The sequence below is a fragment of the Opisthocomus hoazin genome, chromosome 4 (assembly GCF_030867145.1).
Source record: "Opisthocomus hoazin isolate bOpiHoa1 chromosome 4, bOpiHoa1.hap1, whole genome shotgun sequence".
Lineage (NCBI taxonomy): Eukaryota > Metazoa > Chordata > Aves > Opisthocomiformes > Opisthocomidae > Opisthocomus > Opisthocomus hoazin.
Window position 1 is genome coordinate 51522133 of NC_134417.1, and position 15022 is coordinate 51537154.

Genomic DNA, 15022 nt, shown 5'->3' on the forward strand with positions numbered 1-15022 from the left:
AAACTGAAATTGATAAAAAGTGTCTATATAGCAATGAGTTCCAGATCTGATCAGGAGGAAGAGAGCTCGTGTGAATCAGGTTCCTACACTGAGAGCTGTAGGGCTACCAGTCTTCAGACATAAGTGGGTGATAGCTCTGAGAACAGGTTCCAGTTTAAAGCAAACACTGGCATAGAGGTAATCTTTGTTTGATGGCCCCATCCTTTCCACCTGGTAACAGAAAGTAGTATATTTAAACAAGCAGCTATTTGTCATAGTTTTTGTGAGTGTTTGCATGCATAGGATGATTTAGATTTTTATATACAAAATATGTGTAAATCAAATAACGTGTAAATTTGTGTGTATGTTCTTGTTTTTTGGTGATATCTACAGTAGCAAGTATCAATGTTGAACTCTATAGTTACTAGCAAGTCAACATGTAAAATAAATGCAACACTCGTACAAACATTCTGCTTACCGTTTTTATCCTCAGAAAAGTCCAAGGTTTTATTGCCTCTCTCAGCCAATGTATAATGACGCAGCATTTTCACTGCTGAAGAAGATAAATTTGTTATGCAAAATTTGATAATACTAATTAATCTACCTGTTTTCCTGAGTCTCTGCCCAGTTAGTGCGGTGTTGACATGGGGATAGGTGACCAAGCCTTAGGTGCCTGAACTTCTTGCAGTAAATCTCAAGAGCATACACAGGGCACATCAGGACATGGGTGCAATATGCAATAGATGTTATGCTTGTAGTATCTTGGACCTTATTTGAATAAAGATGTTGGAGGCTTTATGCCTTGCAGATTAAAAATGAGTGGAATGAATGAAGAATTGGACCGGAGTTGAATTAATTGTTTCAACACCAGCTTTCAAGTGAGGCTGGATTGAAATGACCCTGCTTCTGATTTAGAATTGTAAGAGTTTTTTAGAAAGCAAAACTCAAAAGTTTTGGGTCGAAAGTTACCATCTGGTTCATGGAGAACAATCCTGTGCTTTTGGCAATATCCACTGCATAAATACTCAGTAGTAATATGACTGGTGTAAAAATAGTTTGTCACCATATGTTAATGTCATGTGCTTCTGTGGATACAACCTCTAGGCTGCAGGTATGTGGCATTGGTAAAACAATGACACAGGCAGCAAATATGACACAGACCTGATCAAGGAAGGAACAACGCAGGTTTTACTGATGATATCTCCAGTATTCAGAAAGAATTGCACTAGTTTTTGTCACTGTAAAATACACATAGTATTAGCAAGACCCTTCATGGTAGCCTTGCCTTGTCATTTTTTTTCAGTGGTAATGCACGCTTTTTTGTACCAGAAAGGAAGAAACTAATTAGGTCCTTTTACAAGTACATGTGAAATACACAATAAATAAAATCTTATAAGAGTGCTACTTAAGGTTATAGTGTTCATCTGTCAGCCTCAGAAGAAAATTCCAATATAATCGCAGTACAATGAGTGCTTTATGTTATGTGACTAGCACAGGTATCATAATAGTTTTCCTTCTCTTGATATATCGGTAATTTACTGGATAGTGGCATGAGGTACTGATTTGTTTTATGGCTAAGAACGTAGAATAGTGTTAATGCTCCATATTCTTCAGACTGAAATGGTTTGGATGCCTTCTGTGTTTTATTGAGGTCTAGTGCTATATTTAAATGTGCGTTACCTAGCTGATTTATTGGCTTTTCATAACTGTGCCTGAACTGTCTCAAATACTCTCCTATCCCAAATCATTCAGTCTGTGTTATAGTCCCTTAGACACCAAGTCCTGACAGCTGCCTGTCCTGTACGATCATTTGTGCTTTTATTCTCTAATGGAAAGTGTAATTAGAGAGCAATGATTTAGCTTTGGTTTTGACATACACTTCAAACTTACAATACTCTTCTTTTTTCATCTGCTGCTGTCTTCTTATTCAAGTGTTATAAATATCTCTTACTTCTCTCCAGTTAACCTCCCAGCTCTCTGAGAGGTGGAATGCTGTGTCCGTTAGCCATATAAATGCTTGTTGTCTGGGAGGGGAGAAGAAGAGTTATTTCACTTAGTCAGCCTAGTGTGGGAATTTGGAGAGGCAGAATGTAATTAATTATCAAGCCTGAATTTTGGCCAAGGCTCTGTTAGACTGAAAGTTACAGTTTATTAATTTCTTTCATTCTTGTGATGATAGGAGGAGCAGGAGGGAAACAATAGAGTGGGATTTTATGCTGGTATAAGAGAGTTTGGACTCTTACTGGGGCAATGTGTTTCAGTTGTCACCGTCTTAAGCTGGACTGCTTTATGTGGCTGTGGCAGAAGGTGGGGTGTAAAAATGATAGGACAGCTTCGAATGAAATGATTTGCAGGGAAAAAGTGGTTAATTATACATAAATCAAACTCACGAAAAAACAACCAGAGCATGAAAGAGCTACAGTGCGTGCCCTCTGCCTTTCACAGACCATTTCCAATTCACTTGCTGCTTTGTGTTGCTTTTCTGAGGCAATTCTTTTCGCTTTATGTGCATCAACACACATTTTGTCATAATTTGTTGATGGTAACTTTTGGGCCAGATCTAGCAACTCCCTAGCAGACTATTGATCAGTTAGATCAAGTAGAAATCAAGGAGTTTCAGCAAAAGTTATTTTGTAAGTGTATTTTATTTGGTTCCCCTGCTAGCTCTAGAGTTAATTTTTGTAGGGAAGAAGTAGATGACAGTGACAAGTAGTAAGACTGAATGCGTCCAGAACTGGGACTGACTTTGCCCTCTTCAAGGAGCTACTGGGAGGAATCCCGTGTGCCAGGGCTCTCGAAGGCAGGGGGGTCCATGAGTGCTGGTCGCTCTTTAAACAACACTTCTTCCATGCACAGGAGCAATGCATCTCCCTGAGAAAGAAATTTAGCAAAGGAGGCAGGAGACCTGCATGGTTAAACAAAGAGCTTCTAGCGGAGATCAGGCAGAAGAGAAAGGCCCTTGGAATGTGGAAAGAGGGACAGGCCACTTGGGAAGAGTACAGAAACGTGGTGAGAGCATGCAGGGATGCGACGAGGAAGGCCAAGGCTCACCTGGAATTGAAGCTGGCAAGGGATGTCAAAAACAACAAGAAGGGCTTCTTCAACTACATCAGCAGCAAAAGGAAGGCTAGGGACAATGTGGGGCCGCTGCTGAATGAGGCGGGTGTCCTGGTGACGGAGGATGCGGAGAAGGCAGAGCTACTGAATGCCTTCTTTGCTTCAGTCTTCAGTGCTAAGACTGGCCCTCAGAAATCCCAGGCCCCGGAGGTAAGAGAAGAAGCCTACAAAGAGGACGACTTTCCCTTGGTCGAGGAGGACTGTGTGAGGGATTGCTTAAGTGATCTGGATGTCCACAAATCCATGGGCCCCGATGGAATGCACCCACGAGTGCTGAGGGAGCTGGCGGATGTCATTGCTGAGCCACTCTCCATCATCTTTGAGAGGTCCTGGAGGACAGGAGAGGTGCCCGAGGACTGGAGAAAGGCCAATGTCACTCCAGTCTTCAAAAAGGGCAAGAAGGAGGACCCAGGGAACTACAGGCCGGTCAGCCTCACCTCCATCCCGGGAAAGGTGATGGAGCAGCTTATCCTGGAGGCCATCATGAAGCAAGTGGAAGAAAAGAAGGTTATCAGGAGTAGTCAGCATGGATTCACCAAGGGGAAATCATGCCTGACCAATCTGATAGCTTTCTACGATGACATGACTGGCTGGGTAGACGAAGGGAGAGCCGTGGATGTTATCTACCTTGACTTCAGCAAGGCTTTCGACACAGTCTCCCATGATATCCTCCTAGGGAAGCTCAGGAAGTGTGGGCTGGATGAGTGGTCGGTGAGGTGGATTGAGAACTGGCTGAATGGCAGAACTCAGAGGGTTGTCATCAGCGGCGCTGAGTCTAGTTGGAGGCTGGTGACAAGTGGTGTCCCTCAGGGGTCAGTACTGGGCCCAGTCTTGTTTAACTTCTTCATCAACGACCTGGATGAAGAGTTAGAATGTACCCTCAGCAAGTTTGCTGACGACACCAAACTGGGAGGTGTGGTAGATACACCAGAAGGCTGTGATGCCATTCAGCGTGACCTGGATAGGCTGGAAAGCTGGGCAGAGAGGAACCTGATGAGGTTCAACAAGGGCAAGTGCAGGGTCCTGCACCTGGGGAGGAACAACCTCATGCACCAGTACAGGCTTGGGGTGGACCTGCTGGAGAGCAGCTCTGCGGAGAGGGACCTGGGTGTCCTGGTGGACGACAGGTTAACCATGAGCCAGCAGTGTGCCCTGGCTGCCAAGAAAGCCAATGGGATCCTGGGGTGCATCAAGAAGAGTGTGGCCAGCAGGACGAGGGAGGATCTTCTTCCCCTCTACACTGCCCTGGTGAGGCCTCACCTGGAGTACTGTGTCCAGTTCTGGGCTCCCCACTTCAAGAAAGATGAAGAGCTACTGGAGAGAGTCCAGCGGAGGGCTACGAGGATGGTGAGGGGACTGGAGCATCTGCCCTACGAGGAGAGGTTGAGGGAACTGGGCTTGTTCAGCCTGAAGAAGAGAAGGCTGCGAGGGGACCTTATAAATGCCTACAAATATCTGAAGGGTGGGTGTCAGGAGGATGGGGCCAAGCTCTTTTCAGTGGTGCCCAGTGACAGGACAAGGGGCAATGGGCACAAACTGAGGCACAGGAAGTTCCGTCTGAACATGAGGAAGAACTTCTTCCCTCTGAGGGTGACGGAGCACTGGAACAGGCTGCCCAGGGAGGTGGTGGAGTCTCCTTCTCTGGAGATATTCAAGACCCGCCTGGACAAGATCCTGTGCAGCCTGCTGTAGGTGACCCTGCTTCGGCAGGGGGGTTGGACTAGATGACCCACAGAGGTCCCTTCCAACCCCTACTATTCTGTGATTCTGTGATTCTGGGGGGGAGGACGAGCTATGTATCCACCGAGGCCTGTCTTCTGCCATGTTGTTGGGAGCACGTGCCACATCAGCCAGCACTAAGGGGAATAGCTTCACGCAATGGAGGAGCGGGGCTGGGGAGTAGATCAGTCTTCGACAAATACACCTCTTGTTAAGTTTCAGTTGTCTTCCTCTGCACTAAAATTCTTCAAATGTCATCTAATAGTTTCAATTATTAGACAAATCGGGCAAGTTAGATTTAGGTTAGATTATTACATAAATTATTATTATTTATCTAATTATTTAAATTATTAATTGTTTAAATTCAAGGTCCTAACTTTTCTGAATCTCTTGTTTTTATGTATTTGTCTTCTTAAATGCATGGTATGCAAAGTCCCAATATGTTTCTGTTCTTAAATAATACAAAAAAAAAATTCATACAGAATTAGATCTGTTTTTCTTCTGTCTGTCAGGAAATGCTTGCATTCTGAAAAGGCTGTAGCGTTGTGCTGTGTAATTGTTCTGCCATCCTTGTAAAAGAAGATGTACTTTGTCCTGTTAAAATGAGAACTACTTGAGACACCGCAATTATTATGAAACTGCAAATCATGTCTCTCCTGGGAGAGGGTGATGTTCGTCACTGAAGGAAAGTTGGCATTCATAAGCACATAATCAATGAAAACAGTGCTGTCATAGTGGGTACTGAATTGTATATGATATATGATATTGTACAGGGTAGGAGGAAAAGCAGGGTCCAGCAGCACAGCCAGTGTTCCTTTTCGCCTTCTGGCTTTTAGACTGATTCATCATATAACCAGCTAGTTAGGAAAGTGGAATTCACTGCTGAAAGGAGAATATGTGAGTAGCATAGAAAGTGAGCTGAAGACTGGGGGTGGAAAATTATAATCAATAATTTAAATTGATACATTTCTATGTGCATTTCTAGGTATAATCTCTGGGTACAACCTTGAACTCCCAGCCACAGAAAATTTTCTGCCTGATTTCATTCATTTTCATCTCTGGACCATGGTGTAGTTGTATGAGCAATGCCTGCTCTGTGTTGAGCAACCATCACAAGAAGGGTAAATGATTAACCAACACTTGCGCTGCCTTTCCTGCTGTTGCTCAAAAATCCCTGCAGAAATCAGTGAAAACCTTCTGAAATCCTCCTGTGCTGAGGCTGGGTACCCGTCCCGCTCACGTGCCCGCAGAGGATGGCGGTTCGGGGGTTCCCTGTCTTTGCATTCTGGCAGGGTGACCTTGGGCATGCCGTCACATCACAGCTGTGGTGGAGCAAAGATGCCGGATCTGGGTCTGAGCGGTGGCCGCTCCAGTGGCAGGGGCATGGGGATGTTGCCCACACCGACTTCGTGCTGCTACTACGGCTGGGTAGCAGGTGGCTGCGGAGGTGCGCGCTGGGATGCACGGGAGCTGTAAAGTAAACAGACTGTTTGCCTTTCCAGACGGTTTTATTCAACGTTTTGTTCTCAGTCGTGATTGGTAGCTCCAGCATCCTCTCCCCAGGACTGCTGAAATGAAGTTGTCTATAGCTGGATTTGTGAGGAAACAGGGAAAGTTTTTCAAAGGCATAAATTTCCTTAAAACACTCAGTAAGAGCTATCCGACTGATTTCTGTTTGAGGTACTCAGATGATCTTTCTCATTTTTTACAGATAAGTTTCTAATCATGGAAAAAGGGGGATAAGTTTATATACCCTTTAAAAAGAGGAATCTTCTCCTGGTAAACAGAGGTTTATTTCTGACTGCAGTTATGGGGATGCTTAGAGTGTAAATAACAGGATACCTGCGCAGAGGTGCCTAAATATTTAGGAGCAGCGTGTTGTAGTTGGTGTTGCAGAACGTTAGCTTTGCATTGTCCATTTCTGAGTTACCATGTGATGATGTCCTTTTAAGTGCATTTTGTTCTAATTTGGGTGCTGTACACACAAAATACACAAAGTTTATAAAATCAAGCGCGGTTATGCTACTGGTGACCCTGTCTGGCTGTTTCTTTTCATCGTAAACCATTATCCAAGTCCCTTCAGACAGCTAATTAAATCCTCTTTTTTTTTTTTTGACCTCTACTTCAGGGGATCCTACTCTCTGTTCTCTGCATAAGTGGTTTATATGGGCCAGGTATGCCTTCTTTCTCCTCTTTTTCGCAGGTTTTCCCCCGGGGAGCGTGGGTCAGCCCAATCCTGCTCTTGGTCCCATCTGACCTCTGTCCCAGGCTGCGGCACAGGCAGCAGCAAGGGCAGGGAGGGCGTCTCACCTTCCTCCAGCAGTGATGGCAGGGGGGCATCTCGTCTTCCTCTCCTCGATGGTACCCGTCGTTCAACCCCATATCGAGCACCTCTCGCAAGTTTGCAGCACCATCAGATTTGAACTGGTTTTAACTGGCCTGGCAAAAGCCACTTCCCTGACTGAAATGCACCTTCTGCCTATTTAAAACAGGAAGGATATTTGAATCCTTGAAGGAGGAGCTACCTGATATTATTTTCTCATTGTTTTACAGTGTCTTTTTTCCCTGGATTTTATCGTGGAAATCATTGAACAGTTTTGGCTGATGTAAGAAAAAATCACCTGAGGCACACATCCAACATGGAAAGTTTCAGCCCGAACGATAAGTCTGGCAAAAGAATAAGCAGGTGCAAATCGGATCTGAGGGGAAGTATTCGATAGTCCTTAGTAACAGGCTGTGTCACAATTCCCACCTATGTGTATTGAATTGGCAAGAACACTTCAACATGCATGCAACTTGCACACACTCTTATCCAGTGCATTCTGCTGAAATGCATATCATTTAATTAAATAATCCAATTAACATGCATAAGAATCACTCTGTCTTAATATGACTGCAGCTAATCGCATCTGTTGTTAAACCTGTTAATTGCTTATCATCTATTTTGCTGAGTTTGAGTTTTACAACAGCAAACAGAAGAACAAATGCTCGGTGTCCTTTATAACTATTGCTGCCACACATATTAGAAGAATTGCAAAATTTTTGTCCATCCTCAAAAATACACAGTAAATTTATCATATAAAAGGTCAGTATTTGAAATGTTATTGTGACATGCAAAGCTGTCCAGCAATTAATGATTGAGGGAAACAATAACTTAGCGGAAAGCCTTCAGTCTTCATTCTTCTGATACATAATTTTGGTTATTTCCATATTGCCTTGTTCTTAGTGGGAGTCAGAGGAAGGCTTTAGTTCAATATTCTCTAGCCCTAGCTAAGAGACTCTGTTGTGTTCTCATTATGTTTGCCTCACATAATCACTCACTGTTAATTTCAAGAATTTCTGTGTGTTTGTGAGTCCTAGACAATGAGCTGATCCAAAATGAAGTGTGATTCATTGCCTTCTGACTTTACACAGAGCTTTTCCGTGTGGAAAACAGCACATGAATCTGGGTGTTAACTGCAGCTTGAGCACAAATAACTTTCCTGCTATGTACAGTGCCTTCATTCCTAGGCAAGGTCAGTGATCTGGTCAAGTGAGGCTTTTTTGTTTGGATGGGCCTCTCTTGCCCACATTCCTTACAATCATTTTTTCCCTATATTCAGGTGTGCTTCCTGAATGAACTCAGTCTTTGTGGAGAGGTCTTGGTATTTACTGTTGCCACAAATTGGCGATGTGTTGCACCTAGCGTTAGTACTCCTAGGACCAGATGGGAAACGCTAGGGTGCTGTGGCAAAAGCAGCAGTGACCATGAACGCCTTTCCTTCACCTTGTTTGTTCTGATGAGTTCACAGTGTGCCACCGGGCTAAGGGATGCTGGGGCAGGAAGGCTGAAACTTCCCAGGGAAACATAGAGAAGGAAGGCGGTGTGCAGAGAACACTGCCATAAAGCTTATAATTTTTAGAGGAGCTGTCTGCGGGAGTGCTGTAGGCTTGGAGAAATTATGATCTCAGGAGATCGCTTGGCTGCACCCTGGGATGTTGTGGTGGTTTAATCCAGCAGCTGGCAGCTAAGCACCAGACAGCTGCTCGCTCACCCTTCCTCTCTGGTGGGATAGAAAGGAGAAATGGACAAATGGTAAAACTCGTGGGTTGAGATAAAGACAGTTTAGTAAGATACCAAAGGAAATACCAATACTGCTAATGATAATGAATGTATAAAGCAATCTATACACAATACAATTTTTTCCTCACCGCCTGACGATCAGTTGCATAGCCAATCCCCAAGCAGTGGTTGCGGAACCCGCAGATTTCATGGAGCTCACAAATTTTGTGGATTTCTCTGAACTCACGAATTTCACAGAACTCACCAAACTTGCGAAAAAAAAGTCTGACTTCACAGAGAAGTTTGAACTCCCGGAAAAGAGAGGACCTCCTGGAAAAGAGGTTCCTGCCCCCCGGCCAACCCCCATTTATAAATTGAGCATGATATCTGCATGGTGTCTACGTGATGTCTCTGTGATGTCTATGGTATGGAATATTTCCATTGACCAGCTTGGCTATCTGTCTGGCTATGCTCCCTCTCAGCTCCTGTGCACCTGCTTATTAGCTGAACATGGGAAACCAAGAAAGTCCTTGATTTTCTTAACTAAAACCATCAGTGTTATCAACATTCGTCTTGTACTAAATCCAAAACACAGCAGCTACTGGGAGGAAAATTAACTCTATCCCAGCTGAAACCAGAACAGAATATACCCATTTATGGGAAGAGTCTTCTCACAACGTTATAGGTAGAGCTATATAAATTTGAGTGGCCTAAGTAAACCCAGAAAATCATTGCCATAGCATTAAACAGTTTGATTTGGGACTTTGAGTCCAGGAACCTCTGCTACTTAGTTCTCTGGTAGGCATGGTAGATACTTGCTGGTTAGGGTGCACAGGAGGGAAAGGATTAAAAGAAAAAAAGTAAGTAAAGCATTTGGGAATTCAGTGCCTGAGCACAGCACATAGGATTAAAGCCTGCTAGAAACCCTTGACGAGAGAAAGGATGTGCAGTTAAAATGATGATTTATCATTTGGGCAAGTTCTTTTGGAAGAAGGAAGGTGGTTGACTGAATCTTCCGGTGAACATGGTGAGAGTGGCGGTGGTTACTTTTCTGGTTCCGCTCCCTGTCCTGACTTGGCCAACTTTTCCTCCTCTGCTAGCCTTTTCATGGTGGGCAGAGCCAAGGATGATTTTGCACCAGTATGACAGCACCATGCCTTGTGGTCACTTCTAATATGAACACAAATGATGGAAGAACAAGGAGGAGACAGTGGCGGGGCAGGGAGAGAAGAAGACAGAGTACAGGGGTACTGTGGCTGTTTTGTGGGAACAAAGGATTGTGTGTTAGGGGAGAAGCTGGCTCTTGTGTGCGAAAGGATTGTGTGTTAGGGGAGAAGCTGGCTCTTGTGTGCGTTGAGATCTGCACCACACATGCTGATGTGTGATCATGGCCAGTGACCTTGTCCCTGTGCGGGTCTGGATGTCGCAGGGGTTGAGGTTTGCCAGCCAAGGACTGACACTCTCGAGGAGCGTGAAGGCTGACTATTTTTGGCAGAGAATCCTTGCTCTTTCCGGAGTCACTTGGAGGCTTGTGGAGACCATGAACTTACAGTCTTTTCTGCTGCAGAGCTTTAAAGGTGGATGGCAGATGGAATAAGTTCATCTTCTGGTTATTTCTTTCCTCAACTAAACCTGCTTTCTATTTGTGCCTGCGTGAGCTCACTCATTTACATTCCCATACTGTGCTCTCTCTTTCTTTTTTCTTTTATTTTTTTCTGAAGTATCCTCCTATAGCATCCCCAGAATCCAATACCGTACTAAGTCTGTTCAGACACAGAGGGGTCGTGATACTTGTTCCATGTGCAGGCTGATGAGAATGTCAGCGCTCCCGTGGAAAGGGTCGTGACGGTCTGGATCAGGGATTTAAGCCTAGGCTGAAGCCTCTGTCCTTGCAGGTGCTCTCAGCTGGATGCTGGGTCATCAAGATGTCTTATCTGAACTAGGACTTCATCCGTAACTCAGCCTTTCCATGCAGGGAAAGGCATGCTAATAGGAACCAAATGGGCTGCTTTTTCCCAGCAGTGCTACCCAGCCCTGCCCAGGACGTGCCAAGGACCCAGAAACATCTTGTGCCTGCTCTTAACATAGTTCTGGGATGGCAGTGGTTGGTATTCCTATTCAGAGTGACAGATTTTTAGGTTCCCTTAATAGTTCTGCATCTAGCAGTCCTTGCTACAGTATACTGTAAATATATATGAAACCCTGCTGTGGTCTCCACAGCTCTGCAGTAACGGTAGAACTGTCCAGCCCAAGAGACAGAGCATTTTCCCCTAAATTCATTGCTCCATCTGTTTTCGGATTAACTGAGGAGGATGAAGGGAAAGAGCAGCATAATAAAACTCCTCTGTTGCATCACTTAAAATTCTCAGAAAATGTTTGTAAAAATTAATGTTGCTTCTCTTCAAGCTGCGGGGGGGCACAAGTCTTCAGTCAATTAAATCCTCATTTCTGGATTTTTTTTTTTCCAGCAAGGCTTCTTAAATGTGTTTGTGCTATTATGTGTGTCTGGTGTCATTTTACTAGCTAAAATAATCACACAAGTTTTGCATATTTTAGCTATATACTAGATAAGCAAATAATAATGGGAAACATGAAAATATTGTTCAAATTAGGAATCAAAAGTTGATGTAATCTGAATGTGAGCCACATGAGTCTGAATTGTCTGACTAGTTTAGATTGGGAAAATAATGGAAAGAAAACCTAAGAACATGTTAAATACCTTCTGTATATTACATTCGGTTATCCTGGATAAAGCAGAATATTATCTAAAACTCCATATTTCTTTTTGTGACGATCCTTTCCAGTCTTAAGAGGGCAACCAAGACAAAATAAGATCTGTGAGCTGCCGTTTTCTTTGCTAGCTATACAAAAGTTATGCTGGTAATTTGTTCTTGAGCAGGTGAATGTGTCTGTTCTTACTGTAGTCCTGATTTTCATTCTGAATAGAGATATTAATCTGGAAGGCTGTACTTGATTTGTGGACCCAACTGGTGCGATATCTATAGGCCAGATAGGAATAGTTTTATCTAAAGATACTAGCTCCTTTAATAATAAGTCACCCCTTCTTCTCAGTGTAGTTTATCCCACTACTTTTTTCTTCCAAGTCCACTGAGGGCCGGTATCCTGAGAAGACCTCCGTTCCCTGCACTTTATGTCTGACCTCCCAACAGTAGTACTTGTTTACCTAGAGAGATAATTGTTTTCTGGAGAGCATCCAGCTGATAACTTACTTTTTCATTAGACCCCTTTTTCCTATTAGTTATCTCCTGTTAGTTGATCTGTGTCATTTGATAAAACTAATTAGGTAATAAAAGACTGTTTCTGAACTCCTCCCTTCAATTTTGGCATGGTGAAATGTACTTCTTGGCACCTTGCTCTTTCCTCATAAAGACTGCCTTCAGTTGACAAACAACAGTCATCCAAAAGAAAACAAGGCAGTTCACGCATCCTCTCTTGATATATCCCTGTGCTGAAAAAAAGTAGTTCCTAACAAATTATTTGTACCAGAGATAGTGACATAACCTTGGCTCTGTTTTAGAGTTTTGCAAATGTTTGCGGAGCATCTCAAGAGACCAGGCTAAATATACTCAATGAAACCATTCAGCGTTCTACTAAAAGCATTTTGTTTCCTAGGACTTTCCTCCCTTCTGAAAATGCCCTCCCACAGCTGCATTACATTTATTAGAAGGTGATGCTGGTATGAGGTAGGAACATCACATTTTGTATTTTATTTTAAAATTTACCCTAATTTTCAGGTTTCCTTTTTAGATTACATACTTATTTTGTTGAAATCTCAATGGAAGGAAAGTTTATTATTAGCTTCAAGTTGAAGTATACCCATCCAATGAGAAAGAGGCTGATCAGGTTATGCTTCATAAAAATTTTTGGTGTGAAGGTTTTGAGGTGTTGTGATATGCAGCATTTCAAAACCAATTAGCAAAGAATTGCCATTTCTGTATGGCCAATGGCCTCCGCTACATCCAGTAAGGTAGGAATTGCATGAGGACACTGGTGGATTTTTTTCTTGATTGCTGCATGTGTGCACCTCAGGAGAAGGAAGATCTCAAAGCTTCCTTCGAGAAGAATATGGAATATGCTCTGCTCAGATGTGAGATCTGTAGAAATCACTGTAGTCGCTGTTTGTGGTGTTCCAGAACCTGGAGGAGAAATGCATCCAGGATCCTCAAGGGTCCAAACACCCAGCCCACCAGAAATTGGAGGGAAACAGTTGTCCAAGTTTCAGATGTTTTAGAAACAATAATCAGTTCATGGAGGGATGACTAAAGGCAGGCATCTAGCTTGGCTGATGCTACCTATGACCTACCCAGACTCATACAGGGTCCGGAGCAGCCGGTGGAGGCCAGGCAGGATACCTGAGGGCAGGTGTGGACAAATGAACTGAAGTTTTGCCTAGTCTTGGTCTCTATCACAGCATGATTTCAGCCTAGAGAAATGTCTATCGAAGCCAGTGAAATTAGACCAACAGAAGGATCTCATCAGGATCTGGCCTGTGTTTTACACTCAGAAATGTAATCTGTCTTAAAAGGCTGGCATCTACCTGTTCATTACTCGGTGTTAAATGCAGCTAGCACTTTGGTCAGGTCTGAAGAATTGTTTTGATATTAGTTTCATGTTTGCTGTGTGCTGGGTTTACTTCCATGTCAGAAAGATGTACTGTGGGGATGCTCAGAATCCATCATGCTTGCAGAGATTTGGAGTGCTAATCTTCAGGGATGCAAGAGCCCCAAAATAGCAGCATATGAAATTTTAAAATCAGTGGTATGATCAACTCAGATAGTACCAGTGTGTGTTTATAAGTGAATCGTGATAAATAAATTATGGGAGTGATAGTGAGATGCAGTCATAGCAATAAGAAGTGAGTTTTAAAAAGAAAGAAAAAATGAAGTTTGTGTTTTTGTTTGTCCTCATTAGATTCAGAAAAAGTTTTGACTTGCTTTCTGCCCCTGAACGTTTTTTCCTATCTTCTCCAGATGTATTTACAGCCAGTTCTGACTCAGGGGCATTTAGCTAAGATGCCTGAAATCGTTATTATCCTCTGGAGCTGCTGCTTTTCCTATCAGAAACACTCATGAGCTACTGCAGTTCATAACCTACCGTAATGTCAGCTCGAACTTCTGGCTATTTTGACTAACACACCTTGTATCTCAGGCAGATTTGGTTTTGCATTCCTAGCATTAAACATAAAGGCTTTCCAAGCAAATGCCAGTTACCACTGCTGGTGAATCGAAAGCATGGACCAGCCTGCTGCTGTGTCAAATCTGATAATTGCTTTTTACTCATAAGTGGCTCTGGAAATCCAAACAACCAAGCCTGTTTGTCCGGTGTGCTTTCATTTAATGTACTGTTTGCTTTCACTTCAGGTAGTTTCTCAGCCCTCCTGGCTGAAATTCAGTGCCACGAGAAGACCTTATCCAAGCCTTGCACGAATTGTTCCAGTGTCGTGCTAAGGGGTGCATCAGTGAATCGTGCCCTGCGTGGCGTGACTCGTAGCTTCCGTGAACAAATTCTCCAGGGTTATAGATTTGCTGTGAGGTAGCGTTGAGAGTCTCTGCCTTTACAGGCAGCCCTGTGGCGCCCGGCAGCGTGACACCCATTCCTCCCAGGATCCCTTCACTGTCTGGGCTGTGCGCTGCCCGCCCCAGCCCTGATGTGGAGCAGTGCCAGAGGTGCTCTTGCCAGCAGGCTTATGGCCCCAAACCAGGCACAGGTAAGGAGCAGAGGAGGCTACAGCCCGGTTTGCAATTGAGTTGCTATTGGTTTCTCTGCCTCAGCTCAAAGCTTAGCCGTGGCCTCTGCAGCACGCTCAAGATCTGGTCCACGGGAAGGGAGGGTGGCTGCTCAGCTTTTACAGCCGCAGTCCTGTCCAAGGCACCGCAAACATAAGCAAAGAGGTGCCGCTGAGCAGGAGCACGGCTCTGGGTGTCCTGGCAGGAGACCGCACAGCCCCTCTGCTGCTTTTTTGGCTGGGCAGGAGAAGAGAGCTCCCCTGCCCACTGCCTGTTTGTGCTGCCGACAGATGCTGCCTGTACAACTGATGAGATAACCAAACCTCTCCATCCCCACCAAGCTCACGTGCGAAGGCAATGTCCTTTAATATGACATGTCATTTTCATTGCATATTAAAATTAAGCTGTTAACATACTG

General features: G+C 44.0%; 1 protein-coding gene across 18 annotated transcripts in view; it reads left to right on the plus strand.

Moving 5' to 3' along the window:
• Nucleotides 1-15022, plus strand: part of THRB (thyroid hormone receptor beta) — a 177254-nt gene that overhangs the window by 76549 nt on the left and 85683 nt on the right. Inside the window, exon 1 of one of the 18 annotated variants that reach the window (XM_009938791.2) lies at nucleotides 12520-12561. The exons of the other annotated variants lie outside the window; for them this stretch is intronic. The gene's annotated coding sequence lies outside the window, so the exon portion shown is untranslated. Of the gene's footprint in view, nucleotides 1-12519; nucleotides 12562-15022 lie in introns of those variants that run through there. 18 annotated transcript variants of the gene reach the window in all.